This window comes from Dermacentor andersoni, chromosome 3 (genome assembly GCF_023375885.2).
Source record: "Dermacentor andersoni chromosome 3, qqDerAnde1_hic_scaffold, whole genome shotgun sequence".
NCBI classification, from domain to species: domain Eukaryota; kingdom Metazoa; phylum Arthropoda; class Arachnida; order Ixodida; family Ixodidae; genus Dermacentor; species Dermacentor andersoni.
The window spans coordinates 21,928,767-21,942,295 of record NC_092816.1 but is presented as its reverse complement, the minus strand read 5'-3'; positions in this window follow the sequence as shown (position 1 = coordinate 21,942,295).

Here is a 13,529-nt window from a genome sequence, read left to right as displayed (position 1 = left end):
TTCTGTGTAGCGCTTTTTGCCTTTTCATGCAGAGAGCGAAATGCAGTGGAGGTGCGCGCAGTGGGGAAGTCAATATTTTCTCTTTTTTTTTCTCGGGGTAGGCGTCGGAATACGGAATACGGTCTTTGCGTATGCTTGTAAGTGCGTCTGCAGGTATAAAAGCGTGGCGGTATTTGTAAGAGACGCCGCCGGAAATTGCGAAATGCTTGTTATTTACAAGGCGTATAGTATACAACCGATACTAGGTGAAATGAGAGCGAGAGAAATAGCAATAGAAGGCAAGTATGTTAAATAAAATGAATTATGATATAAAATGAGTAATTCCTTTATTTCTTGATGTCCAGTAGCTACCCTATGAGCTCTGAGGGACGGAACAATGAAAGTGTCAGGATTAATTTTTTGCCGCCTGTGGTTATTTAACGGACGACTGAATCAACGAAGAGGAAACAGTGAGGAGCGTATGCCAGAAACGCGTCCCACCGGATGCACAGATAGTGTTTGCACAGATCATGCTGTCACATCCAGTGGACTCCACAAGGCGATTCATCGCACAGCATGAGCGAACGGACTTTTTTTGCCGAGGATCGCGATCATCGCATGGCTGCCGATATCGTCCATAGCTTGGTGACGCAATTTCTTCGTCGGCTTCTGTCTTCAGCCGGCTGCGCCTATAGCACATAAACATACACCCTTGCACGAATCGCGGCCTATACCTTTAGAGGTGAGGCGAAGGCAGGACCAAAGAACTTGCAGAAATGAACTGTGCATTGCGTACCACTTGTAAAGGTTCGTCCTTATCATGGTTATTTTTGCTTTGTGCATTGTCGTCTCGTGTCTAAGCTAGACCGAACAGTGTATTTTTTTTATTTGCTTACTTTCTTGCTTGCTTGCTTGCTTGCTTGCTTGCTTGCTTGCTTGAAAGCTTTTTTCCGTTCGCTTGCTGACCACGCTGAAATGAAAAATGAGCCCGCTGATGATTTGTCTAACTCGAAGGGAATTACCAAACAACTGCTGCATGACTCACGAGTAACACTGCCCGGCATCGATTGATAACCTTTCTGCGTCGCAGTAAGCGTATCCAAAATAGATGAAAGCGCAATAAGCCGAATTAGATTACGCATTTCCCTTATTAGCACAGCATAAAGAAGAAATCAGTCGCAGTTAGAAAAGCTTGTCAACTGAGTCAAACGCGATGTAAATCGCTGTTCCTTTCGCGCACAAGCGAGAACACTCGCAGAGAATGGGCGTATAATTGTCTCTCTGAACTCACTAACTTCACGGTCATGTTCTTGTACCTTAGTGAAATGGCGCAACCCACTCAGGGGGATCGGCCATAAATGAGGCGGTCAAAAAACCGTTGTTATCAACTTTCCTTTTTTTGGAAAATAAGGTCGAATGAAATAAGTATCCTGCAAATGTGAATTAAGATGTCTACTTTTACAGACATGAATGATCAAATAGCCGAATATTACACCAAAAATTATGTGAGCATAAAAAGTAAGAAGAACATTTTAGCACGCAATTCTTCGGGGCTACCCAGTACGGTAGCCCCAAATGAAGGAATTACCGGACGAGTGAAATTGAAGCCAAAGTATTGGAAGCGCTCTTCTAAAATTCGAGTCATACGTGCCTGCTGCTTTTCTTCAATTCCGTCATCGTTTACATCTAACAGCGCGAAAAACGTACTAAACGATGCCGCATCACCGATGTCACCAGCATAAATACACTGCAGCGCTGCGTCTGATCAAGTATAGAAACTCTGACAGATTGTGACTTCACTGTGTGACGCAAGATTGTGCGGTGACACTGCATAACACTAGGAACGCCTTTGCGGGCTGCGTGACAGTACCCACAGAAACAGTTTGTGTGTACGTGAATGCGTGTGTAGCTTTTTTTTTCTTAATTTTTAATTTTTTTAATCCTTCTCTCTCGTTCACCTATCGCATCCCGTTGCCCCTACCCCAGTACAGTGTAGCCAACCGGAGATAATCTCTGGTTAACCTCCCTGTCTCCCCTTCCCCCCCTCCTCCCTCTCTCTCTCTCTCTCTCTCTCTCTCTCTCTCTCCATCTCTCTCTCTCCCTCTCTCTCTCCCTCTCCCTCTCTGCCTGAAAATTACGTGACCAGTTCACAGAGTATCCTAGCTAACTTTGACCAATCTTTTTAAAATTATGTAGAAAGACTTTAGCTGCAGCCGACTAAGAGCACGTTGTTGGCCCCTCTGTGGAACAAGTCAGGCAATTTTCTTTTGTATACTGTTCAATTTTATAACTTAACCCACAGTAATTGACCAACTTCGCAAGTTTCAAATTTAGAAAAAAAAACAAAAAGAAATATATTTCTCTAGATGTAAGATTTGCGAAGTTCACTTGTTATTCTCGGCTAATTATTCAATCAGGCAGAATTAGGCAGAAGGCATTATAAGCTCATGCGGGCATATTTTTGTAAGTGGCATATCATAATTCCATGCACTGCGCTACATCGAGGTATCTTGTGGAAGTTGATTTTTTTTTTTTCATTCCTGCTTTGTTTTTCGCGCTAATACGCTCATGTTATTGTCAACGCTGCACTTTTTTATCTCCTCCTGCTGCGCTCGTTTTTATTTTCTTTCTTTCTTATGTTTGTGGCGCCAGTAGCTGCTGCACGTACGGGTTACTAACATGCGTGCGTTATTACCGGGAACTCCCCCAGACAGTGTTTAGTTCGGAATATTCAAATAGGTATCCTATGTACGCGCACGTTTTTGCATACAAAACAATGAATCGAGAAACTTGAACATGAGAACACAAAAAGTGTGCGACTTGTTCCTTATAGTTGCCAACAGCATGCCTTTTCGTCGTCTCCTTCCATAGATAGTGTGCCGATATAAATTCAAACTCTGGCTGTAGTTAGCTCGGGACGCTGTATATCGCAACAATGGTAGCCAGTGTTAGTCCATTTCCTCGTCGACGTTGACTGACTGACTGCTGCCGCTGCCTTCCGTGACCTTCGCTGCGGCTCTCGATGTACTTTCTGGTTACGATCGACCCTCCCCTCCAGCTGCCGTTGATCACAGGCCGCCGCCTGATCCGCATTCCAGATCTCCTTCCGCGCTACGTGGTAACGCTGCTGCCCACGACTGACGCATCACTCCAGCCTGTAGCGAGCGAGTTGCAGCCCGGGGACCGCACGTGGGCCCGCGAGGTTGTTGCTGTCCATCCCGAGCCGCACGCATACTGGCGCATCATGAGACCGGCATCTCCGATCCGAGGAAGGGCGAAGGTGCCAAGGTCGCCTCGCAGGGCCAGCGGACACGTTTTATCGCTCAGGGTGTGTTACTCATTCTGGGATGACAGGATTCCTGTTCCGAGGATGTTCGTGCGATCGTTGCGTACACTTTCCCAGCTATCGGGCGTCGTGTATAGTTGAGGATACGGTACACAGGATTGCGCAGCTGCGAATTGTTGTTTCTCACCTCGCAACTCTGTCTGCTTCATGCGTATATATATATATATATATATATATATATATATGCGAGAACGACGAAGAAGTTGGTCGGTGCCCTTCGCACGAGCGAGTGTCAGCCTGGCTGCCTGGCTCTAGTGTAAATAGCGTGTAAATAGCATCTTTCGTCTGTGTCTTTCCACACGTAACATCTCTGGTGGAGGTGCCTGGCTCTACCTTACATTACCTTTGCATACAACTCTTCCCGTCTCGAAACTGCTGGCTTTTCCCCATTTTACCTCTTGTATGGCCGCGAACCAACGCTACCACTGGACACTGTGCTTCCGTCCGCCACAACTTCAACTAGCGATTATGCCCGTGATGCAATCGCCCATGCTGACCATGCTCGCCAACTTGCGCGCGCTCGTCTACAAGTGTCTCAAGACAAGCAGAAACAACGCTACGACCAGCGCAAGGCCAGAGCAGCAGCCATCCTGAAACATATCAAGCAACGAGACATTACAGCAAGCTTCGTCGACGCCGCGGAGTACAGCGATGGGAAGACCTTTGCCATCGTTGTGGTCGACTCTAGCGGCAAGATTTCCAATTGCGCCTCCATTCGCACTTCAGACCCCGGAGTCGCCGAACAAGCCGCCATCGCCCTCGCCCTGCTAGACGGTCGTGGGTCCGAGATATATAGCGATTCCAAAACGGCAGTTAGGGCTTTTCAGAAGGGTTGCATCGCCAAGCAAGCTGCTCGTCTTCTTAGCAGCTCGAGTCGATATGCTCTCACGCATCATTCAATCCACTGGTTTCCAGCTCACGTAGGGTCGGTCGAGGGTGCTCCCCCGAACCTCAATGAGTCTGCTCACGAGGCTGCGCGTGAACTCACCGACCGCGTTTCCTCTGCAAGAAGCACCGACTCTCCTCCTCCCTACGGCCACAGGGACGCTCCCGCTACTCACAACGAGGTTATTAAATTCTTCTACATGTCTAGAAGGGTCTTTCCACCCCCTCACCCCAAGCTGAATAGGGCGCAAGCCGTTTCGCTTAGGCTTCTGCAGACCAGTACGTATCCGTGTCTGTCCGTTCTTCACGAGGCTTACCCGGACGTGTATCGCGACGACGCCTGCCCCTCCTGCGGGCAGACCTCCACTCTAGCGCACATGCTGTGGGAGTGCGGGTCGACATACCCCAAGTTCATCAAGGAGGAGTGGGACTCGCTTCTGCGTAGCCCCGCTCTAGAAAAGCAAATCCTGGCCGTCCGGCGTGCCCGCGATCGGGCCGGTGGGCTAGACCTGCCGGTCCCGACGTGGGACTAGCCAGGTGCGCGACGAGTTCGCGTCCTTGCTGGACCTGCAATAAAAGTTTCTTCACTCACTCACTCACTCCGTCACCGTGATGTCCATCTTGTGCCCGGCGCCCTCGTGTTGCTTTGGTCACCATCGCGTAAAGTCGGCCTTTGTGAAAAACTGCTTTCGTGTTACACAGGCCCATATCGCGTGATACGCAAAGTGACCGATGTCACCTATGAAATCGTTCAAGACACGCCCACTACATCCTCCGCTGTGACAACCAGTGACATTGTCCACGTTGCCCGACTCAAGCCCTACAACTCTCCATGCACCTTGGATATTTAACAGCACCGTGACGGTGCTTTTGCCGCCGGGCGGTAATATTACGATATCATCGAGCGATGCTCAAGAGAAGAGCCGCCGCGAGAACGACGAAGAAGTTGGTAGGTGCCCTTCGCACGAGCGAGTGTCAGCCTGGCTGCCTGGCTCCAGTGTAAATAGAGTGTAAATAGCATCTTTCGTCTGTGTCTTTCCACACGTAACAATATATATATATATATATATATATATATATATACACATATATAGTGAAACCTCGATTAACGAAGTAGGTAAAATCGGCAATTATATCGCAATTTCGTTGTATTGAAATTCGACCTTTTATGCAAATAAGTACAGTCGCCAACCGATTTTTCTTACATGGAAAGGGCCGCAGCATTTCCCGAATTATCGGGAAATCGAAAAAAAGCGAGCTTGAACAAGAAAACAACTCATCTGGATAAATTTGGGAGTCGGCGACGAATGATATGGTTTCATGCCACGTGCGTCGACGATATCTTCCCATCGGCGGTACGATTTAAGCGAAGCCAGCCACGCTTTCACGTACACTCGGCCCCCGCGGCTCGTAGCGTCGCCCGCACTGGGACGACGCTATCAGAAAAAGCGCCGACAGCGAGGAACGAGTGCTTCGTCTGCCTCTCGCTCCAACGGGTCACCGAAACTAGAGATTACACAACCTCCAATACTGAACGCGCGGGAAGACAGCTTACATGATGCCACGCCGTCTCGGCACGCCAGCTCTTTCCACACGCGTCAGATTACCTCTAAAGCAGAGTGCGCAGCTGCGTATGCGCTCAGCCGCGCTTACAGTCATGCATAGCCACGACCGAGACGGACGCGCCCCAGAAATAGCCAGAAATCGAGATGGGCGCCAACTTAGCCCCCCCCCCCCCCCCACCTTCCACTCCGTCCCCTCGGGCACGTTTAATCGCGTTACCGTGAGCTTGCTCCCCTCCCTCTCTTTCCCTTTGCTCGCGCGGAAAGGCAGCACTCGTGAAATTACCATCTTGCCTCACCCTTGCACACTTTCACTCCCACCAAAACATATAGTGCGCGGGGCGCGATAGGATCTTATCGCACTTGGACTTTATACGGAACATGATGCGGCTCCACTTCGGCGGTCGCTCTTATCGCAAGGCGCGTGGTTTGAGAGGTGCGTTTGCAAGTAGCCGCTTGTAGTTCAATCATTTCACCATCTGCATCCGCGGAAGTTTCCATTTATTGTCTCGGCATTCCTTTGCGGCAGTGACATTTCTTTATATTGAGGTTATAGATACATGGTGTTCTATGGACAAGAGCTCATGAAAAGTTAGATACTTCGTTATATCGAGAATTTCGTTATAAAAAAGATTGCTACATAGAGGTTTAACTGTATGTATATATATATATATATATATATATATATATAACGATGACAACAAGAATAACATAGGGGAACTTGTACATAATGGTTACGTGAGTTTGTATCCCACCTTCAGCCAGTTGTTTTTTCATCCTTTTTCGTTTCCATTAAGTTATCATTTCTTTAATTCAATTAGTAAGTGCAAGTAATTTCCCCTATGTTGTCCTTGATGTTAGTGTTGGCTTCTTGCGATATGATAAATAAAAATGGGGCCCACCAAATTTTAACATCGGCGACTAAGAAATGTGGAGAGAAAACAAAATAATAATAACCATATTAAAAAGAAGCCAGAAAGGAAAAGTTTGTTGGTATTAAATATTACACAGATAAACCATAGCCTGCTATACTATATGCGTAGTCATACAGTATAGCGCGATTGTTTGCAATTTCTGACGCACAAAAAATAGGATCAATCTCATATATAGATGTTCCACGGTCGCCAAACTCCAATGAAGTCTCAAAGCTCTCGTCGCAGCCTGTATTAATTTTCTTCTGGGTACATCAGGGACACACATAATTCTGCTAGCAGACGATAGAATATGTTCATCTATATTGCACGTGTCCACATGGAGTCGCTGTTTTTGTCATAGTCTTTCACTTATTCATTATACACTTGGCTCCAAAGCATTCCTACACAGTCGAAGGAAGATCTCTTCCGGCTGCAGATGCTGACCAGATTCTTAAATGTGTCGTTCCTGTTCGCTTGTTAGCACTATTACAGTGTGTGGTTTTCTTGATTTCTCGTTCATCATTCTCACCATGCATGCACAACAGAAATAAGCCGATAAGTTGGCCTCACCGGTATTTATCAAGAATTCTCTCTCCTTCTATCTTAGCTGCTAGTGTCTCACCGCCTCTTTAGCCTCGTTTCTTCTTGCAAATGTACTCAAAATCTTCAATGCCTTCTTTCCGGTGTAGCTACCATTTTTTTTTTCTCATTACGCTGCCAAACCATCTCAGCAGCCTGCCCTCCGTAACCTTGCCTGAGATATCCGTGCCTTGCACGTGGCCGTTCTAAACGCCGTTTCACTGTCACTCAACACACCCACCTCGGCATTCTCGTTTCAGCCAGTTGGCATCTCTTGAATGTCATCCTTCTTTATCGTAACTGTCTCGGCCTTGCGCCATTTTTTGTTGGCCGCATACATTTCCCCAGAAGATAGATTCTCGTAAGTGACCGCTGATTTAAATAGCGTGTCACAATATTGCCGCACTGCAACATTCTGACAGCTTACGAACGCGCCCACGGTGAAGGTGTCGCGGCATTCCCATACAATCTTATATATAGGGTGACTGCAGGCAGCTGTCACTACGCCCGCCTCCCCTGGTGAATTCCCCAGTCGTTCGCAAGAAGAGAAGTGCCTTTCAAGTGATAATTGTCCGCCGGACCCCCCATAGAAGACTTAAAATTAAATTATGGGGTTTAACGTGCCAAAACCACTTTTTGATTATGAGGCACGCCGTAGTGGAGGACTCCGGAAATTTCGACCACCTGGGGATCTTTAACGTGCACCTAAATCTAAGTACACGGGTGTTTTCGAATTTCGCCCCCATCGAAATGCGGCCGCCATGGCCGGGATTCGATCCCGCGACCTCGTGCTCAGCAGCCGAACACCATAGCCACTGAGCAACCACGGCGGGTCATAGAAGACTTGATAAGTAAGAAGCCATCGGATCCCACCGCTGCCGGAATGTTTACCCGCCGTGGTGGCTGAGTGGCTATGGTGTTGCACCGATAAGCAGAAGGTCGCGGGTTGGAATTGCGGCCGCAGAAGCCGCATTTCGATGTGGGCAGAATGTAAAAGAAGCGCTCGTGTATAACGCGTATTTGTTTCACGTTCACGAACCCCAGGTAGTCAAAATGAATCCCGAGCTCAGCCATCATGGCGCGCCTCACAATCAGATCGCGGTTTAGGCACTGTTACGTTTCGCCTACAACGCGCGGTAATGCCGGCGCGGATGCAACGGACGCCGGGGCTTCGTTCAAAGCGGCGGACATTTTGGCCCGTTCGACGCCGCCGCAACGCCTCCCCGCCAAGCGTGTCCAGGCGTGTTTCAGTGCCACGTGTCTTCGTGTGTGCGTGTGTGTGTGTGTGCCCCCGCTTGTCAAAGCGCGGCAGCCGGGGAGCGGAGCTCCCCAAGTGAGGGTTGGCGATGCGTCACTACACTCGGTTCAGCAGGTCTCTCGGCTCGACCGTGCGCGCCGTCGTGGGCTCATGCTCCGCCGTCCCGTGACCTTCATCCCGTGACCTTCATCCCGTGACCTTCCCTTTTGGACCGCGACGCCGAGAGTATAAGAGCAGCTGCCCCCGGACGCCAGGAGAGAGGCTCCGATTTGTACTGTTGAGTTACGTGCTCTCCCGTCTCTCCACTTCGGTCGACCTGACCGGCCGCTCTTTTGCTATGTTAGAATAAACAAGTTGTTCTGTTACCAGTCTTCTCTTGCTTTGCCGGGACCTTCGGATGCTTCCAGTGCCACAGGCCGCCAGGCCAACGCTACCCTTGGGGCTTGCGACCCATTGGCAATAACGGGCGTCAGCACCGAGACCCCAACAACTCGTGCCAGCGGTGCGATTACTACAGCACGCAAGACCCCAGAATTCAAATTCAAGGAGGGAGCGCCCTGCAGTTTTTGCTACCAGAGTGTTCGCGCCGTGCAGCTGCGCGTGTTAGGCAAGCTATCCCCACTCCGGTCAATACGCAGTTAAGGTGATCTCTTTTCCTGATGGCTTCATGCAGGTGAGGAATGGTGAACGTCGCGACACGACAGCGACCCACGCCGTGTGTGTGTTGGGTTGGGTTCGCACAGGCTCAATAAGATGGGAGCGTGTCGGCACGACAACTGAAACTTTGCTGTCGGGTTCAGAGTGATATGAGAGACAAATTTAGTCTTTGTACGTTGTGTCACATTGAGGAAGATGAAGATGCAAGTCTGGTTTGCTGCTCATCTACACAAGAGCAGGTCGGTTACGAGACGGAAAAAAAAGAAAAATAATAACGGGAGGACACTCACGTGTATCAGTTAATGTAAGCGTAGCCGGCCACACTCAGCAAGCGTCTGGTTGTCCTCGTCCAAGCAAGCTACATGGGACAAATTTGCTTGATCATGGCGAAAACAGGACACAAACGCCGACTAAGGTGAATTTTATATTCTTTTTTTTCTGAACTGAGTTAAGTCGGTCGAGGAAAAGAAAATAGAAAATTCACCTTGGTCGGCGTCTTTTTCCTGTTTTCGCCATGATTCCTCCCAGCCAGACGAGATTTCGTCGGACCCTCGGCATCATTGACTTGATCAGCCCGATGCAACTGAGAAGGTGCATATAGATGCGCTTGAATCGAGCCAGTAAGTCGTTCACGGCCAGCGCAGAAGGTAAACGGATAAACGGACGCTTATCCGAGAACTCTGTTATCACGCTTCAATGCGCATCGTCGCTCTCATATCATGCCGGTTAAAACACGTTCGGATCGGGTTATGCCAGCTAACACCTTCCAGATAAGAAGGGACCTGCGCGCTCATAGTTGCACGTCAGCCACATAATCGTGCAGCTCGGTTTTGTCTGACCGATGCAGTTTGTGGGTTTGAAAGGCCACTGCAACCTTATTTTTGGAAAGGCTTAGTTTGAAGGTTTGTAGGGCGCGGCAATCGTACTGGGTCAACTGTGGCTTAGTGGGACATCTGAAGAGAAGAAGGGGAGGGAGGGTGGGGGGGGTGCACAGTAAACGTTGTTTACTTGTTACTCTGTGGAGATATTGCGTAGGAAGATTCGGCACCAATCCAACAAAAAAACTACCAGGCTCCGCGCTGTTGTTCCCTACCATGTTCATTTCGTGTGGCGGGCGCGTTTTGTGCGACTCATAACTACGAGTTGTGAGGCTCTAAGTGATGTGCACCGGCTGCGAAAGTCACGGAGGGCCCAAACGGACAGTAGTTTCGTTTCGAACTGCAGAAATTAAGCCAACAAAGGAAATCATTTAATGCATTATGCCACGTCAGGATTAGGGAGCAATGACCAACTCATGGTGAGTATACTATAGTGCTCTCGGGCACGCTAATTCCTTGCTACACACGATGTGCATTGTTGCCGCCTAAGGTCAAAGGTATCCTGCTGTCTCGAAAGTTTGTTGTGCAACCCTCCTTAACGAAATGCGCCTCATTACGAGCCAAATTGGTTATAAGTCTTTCACGGCATGGGCTTTCCTGGGGCGTTATTCATGGTCATTCACTGCTGGAGGTACAATCACGCGAATTTTCGCGTGACTAGCACTGGATCGACGGCCGATATAGGATTCTCCTGGGATCTGTCCTGGCACGCTGTATTAGTGAGAAAGTGATGAGCTCGCGAAAGGGATTTTGTATCAGAAAACCTAATATGCACTTTAGTGGTGCCAGGTTGGGCATCCTATTTTTTCCTTCTCACAAAATGTATCTCAGGAAGTGGACGACCGACCGTAGACCACCGTAGAAGTAGAAGACCGTAGAAGACCGACCGTAGCTTTATATTTGACTTTTTTCATCCGTTTGAGACAATTACCTAATTGATTAGCTATAACCTATTTACATCAGCATTATCAGCATTATCTCATCTGTTCATAGCTTATTGTTTTATTTAATAGCTCAGAGAAGAACGAATGGGACATGTCATATACCGATGAACATCCTCTTCTTTAATGTGCTCTCGTGGCCTCACTCCTCGCGGGCACAACTTCGTCTTCTTTACTATTTATAGGACATTATATTTTCCTGTACCCACTGGTAACTGAGCGAACAAGCACAGCGAAAGATAAAGGGCGAACACGGAGCGCAGCGGGGGATGAATTAAGTGGTGAGAGTGAAGAGAGCACGAGGAGGAAAGCGAAAGAAGAGGGTATGGCGAAAGCGTGCGAAAAAAAGCGTCGCGAAAAAAAGTGCCGCGCAAGACAGGCCCTGTGGTTACAAGATGGCGCCAGAGTAGCGCGCATCGTCTGTTTGTATAAGCAAAGCGCGGCATGAGCGGAAGCTGTCTGTGGCGGCTGCTGTGAATCGCGCCCACTCGTCACCCACGCGCTTCCTATCGCGATCTTCTGATTAGCGAGGCAGTCGCGTCACACTTCGCTCCGTTTGCAACGTGCCGCACGAAACAGATTTTCCGCGCCAGCTACCTCGGGAAATCAAAACACGTATACAGCTGCGCTCAAATTTCACATTAGGGATGTATCGTAATCGTCGGTGAATAGTTTTGTGTTTCCCACTCTACTTAGGGTTTTTCTGTCCCCAATCCCCTTCCCTATGCAGAATAGTATGCAAGCGCTACATATGCAGTAGCATAATTCTCTGTATTTCATTAAAGAGGTTATTCTATTTCTATCTCGCTCTCTGAGCTGCACGCACGGAAGTCATTTTCCTACAGAGTAAGAACAAAGGACAGGATTGGCCTACACTTCGGCATGGACGTTTAAGTTCGGCCATGCTGGTTCTCCATCTTGCACTGAGTGCAGCGAAGTAGGCGGTATACAGACCACTTTATCTGGCCCTCCACGGGCACTTGAACGCACGCTATCCGTGAAAGCGTGAAGTTAGGAGCAAGAGACGCTAACCAGTACTTTGTCGCGGAGTTCTGACGTTTACTAACGCGAGGAACTGCGTTGTAGGCGCTTGCGTGGGATGTCCTCCCCTCTCTGTGATACCCTCTCCTCGTCTCTATTCCTCCCTTCTCTGTTATCGCGTTTCTGGCGCTAAATTGATTATGGTTGCAGCAAGTACTACTATGGTATAATAAATGCGATGCATTTCTTCGGGAACATTTGCCATTTTGACAGTATCTATCTACACGCATACGTTTTGGTGCTCTCATGGTCGTTTATTTAACTTGATAAGTACCAAAATTGGCATAGTATGGCAAGAGTGTATGACCAACACGAGTGATCAGTCATGACATGAATATCATGACAATTGTGTCATGTAGGTCATGAAACAGCCGCCTGTGTCTTGCTGCTCTCATGGTCCTTTCGTTAACTTGGTAGGTACCAAGAGAGAGATAGCGAGAAAGGCAAAAGAAAGACAGGAAGGTTAATCCGATATTATCTCCGGTTGGCTATCCTGTGCTATGGGATGGGCAAGGGGATGCACGCCTTCATACCCTGGACCCTAATTTACAGCTTCGTATTCCACCCGAGCTTCTACGACGTGACTGCACCCTTCTAGTCCGTCTATGGCTTGGAGTAGCATTTTCAAATGCCTACTCTTTCCTTATCGGAATGGCCAGCAGCCCACTTTGTGACTTCTGCGGGTGAAATGAAACAATCGAGCATCTTCTTTGTCAGTGCTCTCGTTTTAACCCACAAAGAGCGGTCCTCTCAGCCACCCTAGACAAACTGGACAAGCACCCAATGTCAGAAAACAAGATCCTTGGAAACTGGCCTACGCGAACATCAGCGCGATCTGCTATGAAGGCGCTGCTGCGATACTTGAAAAACACGGGACTTTCTGACAAATTGTGACTGTACACTGTGGGACGTAGGACTGTACGGTGACACTGCGTAAGACTAGGAACGCCTTTGCGGGCTGCGTGACAGTGCCCACAGAAACAGTTCGTGTGTACGTGCGTGTGTGTGTTTAGGTTTTTCTTTTCTTTTTTTTTATCCTTCTCTCTCCCACCTATTGCATAGTATGACAAGAGTGCATGACGAACAAGAGTGATCGGTCGTGACATGAATATCCTGACATGCGCGTCATGTAGCTCATGAAACAGTCGCCTTCGTCTTGGTATGTGCCAAAATAGGCATAGTATGACAAGAATGTATGACGAACATAAATGATCGGTCATGACATGAATATCATGACATGTGCGTCATGTAAGTCATGAAATAGCCATTTTATATGAACATGATGATGAATAATAAGATATAGATATTCCATACTTTCGTATTTAGTCCTAGCCTGTAATGTAGGTAGGTCTGCAAGTACACAAACTTGAGAAGGGGGTCCAACCGCCGGTATTTATTGAATTGGGGAATCTGACTGCCAGCGCTGGATTTTTTTTTATTTTTAATATGTTTGTAGCAGAGAAAGGATTCCAGGCAACCTTTTGCTTAT